The sequence below is a fragment of the Cyprinus carpio genome, chromosome B3 (genome assembly GCF_018340385.1).
Source record: "Cyprinus carpio isolate SPL01 chromosome B3, ASM1834038v1, whole genome shotgun sequence".
Taxonomy (NCBI): domain Eukaryota; kingdom Metazoa; phylum Chordata; class Actinopteri; order Cypriniformes; family Cyprinidae; genus Cyprinus; species Cyprinus carpio.
The window spans coordinates 43,506,753-43,512,945 of record NC_056599.1 but is presented as its reverse complement, the minus strand read 5'-3'; positions in this window follow the sequence as shown (position 1 = coordinate 43,512,945).

Genomic DNA, 6,193 nt, shown 5'->3' with positions numbered 1-6,193 from the left:
TTATTACACGGCATTCTTATATTAATAGAAACACTAAATAGATTTTTGTCTTGAAAATTAAGTTACATTACTGTTACATTAAAACAAATCATTCAAAACATTACTGAAACTACTTCTAACAACATAACTTAGGTTTACCTTCAGAAAAAACATACAATTTTAAATGAGTATATAAAACTGAAACAAAACTTTTTTTTTTTGTACACTGTCATTCAGCTGAGCAGGGAGGTCCTGGTGGAGCTGCTGTACCTGTATGGGCTGCCACAATACAGACCCTGGTAAGGCCTCTCTGCTGGTGGGTCATCATCTGGGATGGTCTCCTGAGTGTTTGAGTGCATATTTACACCGTCCATTGCATTGTCTACCAACAGGTTTTGCAGGGCTGACACAATCGATAGCTGTCATGTCACTGAGATGTTTTCAGAAAGGGAAGAATAAATTAAATTAACTTTTATACTCAAAATAAACCATGAAATATTTCTATGTGCAAAACAGTTTTATGGTCCAATCAATTTATGTCTCTGGCATCATAGCTTTACAATTGTCTTGCCTGTTACAAATAGTCATGGTCACTGGGTACCTCCTCCAGGGCAGACACCTCTGCAGACAGCTGGTCACGCCATGGAGCACCACTGACTGTCTCCAAAGCATGCCCCCCCCCTCATCCTCCTCCTCCTCTGCCATCTCCTCCTCTTGCTCATCCTCTGGGGCCATGATGTCAACAACCCCAAGGCAGATGTTATGGAGTATGGCACAGGCTGTTATGACCTGAAATGGTTTAAAAAAAAAGGAACAAAAGTACATCTTCAGAAAAATAAATCTGTTTATTCTTTTACAGAATTTCTTAAATGTCTTTGCAATTCACTTACGTGAGGTAAAAAGGTGTGGTGCACCTCCAGCGATTGCAGGAAGATGGCCCTGAATCTTGTCCTCATCATCCTAAAAGCACATTCTATAATGGAGCGTGCCCTGGAATGATGGGCGTTAAAGCGCTGGCTCTCCCATACCTTGTACTGGCCTCTTGTAGGAGTGATGAGGGGGAGTGGCTGTCGGAGGCATGGGTAACCTCCGTCTGCCAGGATAAAGTGCCCTGGAGGAGGGTACACTGACCTCCTGTACAGTGGGCTGTGGCAGAGCACTCGTGTGTTATGCACCGACCCGGGCCAGCCCACGTAGGTGTCAATGAAGCAGCCCTGATGGTCACAAACAGCCTGCAGGATTATAGATGGGAACAGTTTCCTGTACCTGTAGCACTGACCATCAAGGCCGCTTGGTGGCTTGATGCGGACATGGCAGCCGTCGATTGCTCCTGCAGCTTTCAAGAAAAGCTCTGTGTCTTGCCAGCCCTGCAAACCCACAACCAACTGCCTCCAGATCTTCTGGGGTCTTCGGGAGGTGAATTACTTGGTGGGGAATGGCCAGTACCCAGCCTCAGCAACTCGTGGACAATGCGCGTGGACAGTGGAAAAGTGAACGAGGCATGTCAAACACTTTGGAGACCACTCTGTATGATATACCACACGCCAGCCAGAATAGAAAAACCAGGGTCTCAATTGTAGCACCACATCCGTGTTGCTGTTCACTTCTCAGAAGATCCAGCAGCACTGTCAGGGCCTCCCTGCTCAGCCCAAAGTGTCTCAGGCCATGTGTCACCATCATTAAACCTTTCCAGCACTGGGACATTGAAGTTGAGACATTTGAGACATTGGTCTGATTTAGGGAAAGAAGGAAAAAAGGAGGAATGAGTACATGAGGAGGAAGACTAGAGTGATTTGGTTTGGGGATACCAGCTGTGCGTGCTGACACCAGTGGTGGATCCTCCACACTGGATGCCAACCTCTGATGCTTGAAAGATTCCCTTGATTGAACGGTGGAGGGCTGCGGTACGACAACCGCAACAGAATGTGTCTCTGGGGTGGCAGACATGACGTGAAATGGCTCTGGAAGATCCGATGAGACTTGCAGGGCCCTGGATGATCAGCTGTGATGCGACGAGACTCTGGAAGGTCAGCTGAGAAGTGACGAGACACTAGATCAGGGATCCTCAAATCTGGACCTCGAGATCCACTTTCCTGCAGAGTTTAGCTCTAACCCTAATCAAACACACCTGAGCTTGCTAATTAATGCCAATCAATGTCTTGGTGATCATTAGAAAATCACAGGCAGGTGACTTTGATCAGGGTTGGCGCTAAACTCTGCAGCACATTGAACCTCCAGGGCAAGATTTGAGGAAAGGGGCTCTAGAAGGTCAGCGGAGACGTGACTTGAATCAGGAGGAGCAACTGTGACTTGACTGGATTTGTGTGGATTTACTTTGATTTGAATTGTTTTTTGACTTGTTTAATTGTTTTTTGACTTGATTCATACTGTGACTTGACTGGATTTATGAAGATCAACTGTGTGTGACTTGACTTGACTCCTGATGATGATCAATGGTGACTTGACTTGCCTCATGACGATCAACTGTGACTTGACTCTGGAAGATCAGCTGTGACCAGACTTGACTCAGGAAGATCTGCTGTGATATAACGGGGAACTGTTGTGTCCACCATTTTGCGATCAGGGTCCTCTGTCGCCATCATCTTGTGAGCGGGATCTAGTGCTGGGGCCATTACACGAGTGAGTGCGTGGGTCGCAGTCCTCCGTGACACCCACAGTGAACACTGAACCAACAGACAATAGAGCAAAATCCATAAATGTACTAAGAGAAGAACGGGGACCTTCACAAATTAATAGATTCTTTAAAGGTTAATTGATACACTCGCAAAAAAAATTAAAAAATAAAATATTGAACAGTACACAGTCCGGCAGATCTGAAAAATGAGTAATGGTTAAATACTCTTGGATATAGAAAAAAATTAAAAAATAAAATATTGTAGGGGCTAACAATAATCTTGCTTTATCCATACCTGACCAATGTCCATCCGAGAAGCCGCTGTATCCTTAAGTGGACGAGTATTCTGTTACGGGGCAAACAAGATGTGTGGATCCATGTGCAAAGCTGCAAGAGCAGTCTGGTAAACAAGCGAGCGTCAATCAATGGTGAACATAATCCAACAGGGCGAGACTAAAGAGATAATCCAGTCTGTGTGTAGTGTGAGAGTCCATGTAGTGGGCGGGTGACTGCTGGTGGTGAGTGAACGGATGTTCATATACCGGATTCGTGACATATTGACATTAATATCACAACTTTTAGCCTCAGGCTTTGATAATAAAATAATTTTTTTTAGCACTCATTATAATTCACTTTTCAAGCAGTATCACCTACAAATCAACTGAAAATCATGTAAGCCTATTCAGCGACTAACATGGAGCATCCAAATGTATTAACAGTTACAGTTTAAATAAAATAATACCGTATAATAATATAGGTTAATGTTAATTGGAGCACATATGAATGTACTGGTAATAGTTAATACAACACGTCTCTAAAGAAAAAAATTTACTATACAGTAGACCTCATTTCTGAAAAATTATTTTATGATCAGCAGATGTCTGTTATATCAGAGTTCAGGTTTTGTTTTTGTTTTTTCTTGTAATACAGCTGCTTATTGCGAGAGAGCAGTTTCTTGTAGGCTGCTCTACGTGTTCATATTAACAGCCTATATAGTGATAAATAATTAATACGTTTATACATATAGGCCTGTTTGAAAATGTTTTGAAACTGGTCTACCCAGTTTGATTCCATTTTCATTTTCAAATGTTATGTCTATTAAATTAAGGCTGTAGCCCTATTATATAGTAGTCATATTGTTCATGTGTTGATATCTACTGAAAACTTATGATCACAGTCGTAGGGTAGACAGCAGTAGCATAGCGAGTCAGCCCGGGCCCATATGCCAAAAATTTTGTATGGGCCACCCCAAACATTATGGGCTCCAACTCAGGCCCTATTGTTGATTTTTCTGAAGTTAATAACGTTACGTGAATCGTGACAATTCACAAGCTATTTACGGTATGGGCTAATGCTTGGAAATGATCTTTAAAGTTTTCAAGTCCATTCATTATTTGTAGCACACAAGCCACCCAATAATCGCAGCTTTGTGCTTTGTTACTACAAAGTCTCAGCCTTCTGTCAATTTTATGATACCATACAAACAATAAACGTCTTTTTACGCTCTTTAATTTTAGTGAGATAATTCGGTGCATATGAATCAATGAATTTTTTTTTTTCCTCTTTAATACTTGCAGCATTAAATAAACATGAATATTTGAATGCATTTTTTGGAAAAAAAAATCAGAACAACTTAATACAAAGGGGTTTTTTTTTTTTTGGGAGGAGTAGGCCTATATAGGTAGAATTATCTTCAAACATGATTTTATTTATCATAATTTTTACTTTGAAAAATAACTAAATAAGTAAGATTAATACAAAAATGCTGCTGTAGCCTATAGGCTACTGAATGCAAACAATTTTGGCACAGCGGCCCCCCAATTTCAAAAAAAAAAAAAAAAAAAAAAAAAAAAAAAAAAAACAAACAAACAAAAAAGTTAAAAATAGTGAGGGGATATTTGCATTATTTGTTAATAACTAATGTTTTTCTGAGTCAATTTTGCAAAAATAATTTGACAAACCTGACTCGCCATCTCTTCATTGGACGTGCCTTTAGAGAGAAATACATCTTTACAGATTACATAATGAAAGAGTTTTTGTTTTCGATTTGAATTATTTCATTTTAAAATAGTAATTTAAAGCAGTCTATAGATATATTTTATCATGTAGGTGAAGTGCCCAGTAGACCCTTTGCAGTTCTGAATGATGTATAGCCTACTCTGACCTTCATGAGCAAAAATGACGCCATAAGTTTCCACAGTTATTTAAAAAAAAAAAAATGCAAGTTTTTGCACTGGCGCCTCCATGTCCTGCAAAAGTGCGCGTTAGCTTCCAGTCTCCACACAAACGATTGGATATGCGGCTAACAGCACTCATTTATCTAGGACAAATGTTTAAATTAATACTGTGAAATGCATGAAGTGTTTTATGTCTGTTTATTTTAGACAAGTTGTGTTGGTTTGAGAAGGCTAAATTGATCAAACATAATGCTCAACTCACTGTCTGCAGCTGCCGCATGGTTGTTCCTTTAAAAAACAAAAACTTGAATTTAACAAACAGAAAATGTTCCAAACACATTTCTAAATTAACTTGATAAAGAAACAAAAAGAAATATGACCACTTTGCCATTAAAAACCAAAACTGAACTATTTTAATAGCTGTGTGTAATGGGGAAGAGAGAGAAAAAAGACACAGTATCCAGTCAGACTTGGGTCGAGAATTCTCATAAACTGTTGGACAAGGGCCTGGCCCATGCAGGGCTCTATTCGTTCCCTCGTTTCAATTAAAAGTTTCCCCCAGCTTGGCACGCCCCCAAACTGCCCGAGCCCATATGCACCTGCATACCCTGCATACCCTGATGCTACGCCACTGAGGAGACAGATGTGTACTTTAGTACTGTTATCTTGATCCTTACCACCAGCCTTCCGTGGGGCAAAATAGGACAAAGCCAAATGATTATCAATGTGCTTATCTCTGTTATGTTTAACAGACAATAATTTTTTTTTGAACCAACAACATTGCAGCAGCATCAGAGCGCTGGGTGTTTATTTTTTATATTAATCTAATTGGTCCCAGGATAATTCTGAAAGAATACTCAGTCCCACTTTATATTGTGTCCCTATTACCTGTGTACTTACATAGTACAGAGGCTGGCGAGCGTATACACGTTAGTTCTCTCAGTTTGCATAGCAAGTAGCAAAAAGTGCATAAATCACACCTCATACAGGACTGTCTACTTCGGCAGGTAATCCTGTCACATTCACTCACCATACAGACCCTCCCACCTCTGTAATAAACACGGAGATGTTAGTCTCGTCTGAAATGGTACATGAAAATCGCAGACGTCAGGTGATAAAATCGAAACTCAAACATAGTTTAGAAAACTAGTCCCATCCAAATAGGGCTAAAAGTCTGAAGATGAAAAATCAAAGTCTTTCAACATTATACACTTCATGATTTTCTATTAAATCTGTCAAAATTTGCAGACTGGCTCTGACCTTTGGCAACTAGCGTCAGCTTCTCCAGACTGTAAATTGGTGGAAAATCAGGGCAAAAATCATGTAGTGTATTGAATTCCAGCCTTAAGAGATGTAGGCTTTTAATTGGTGGAAAAAATAAGAGGCTTCATAATGAGGATAG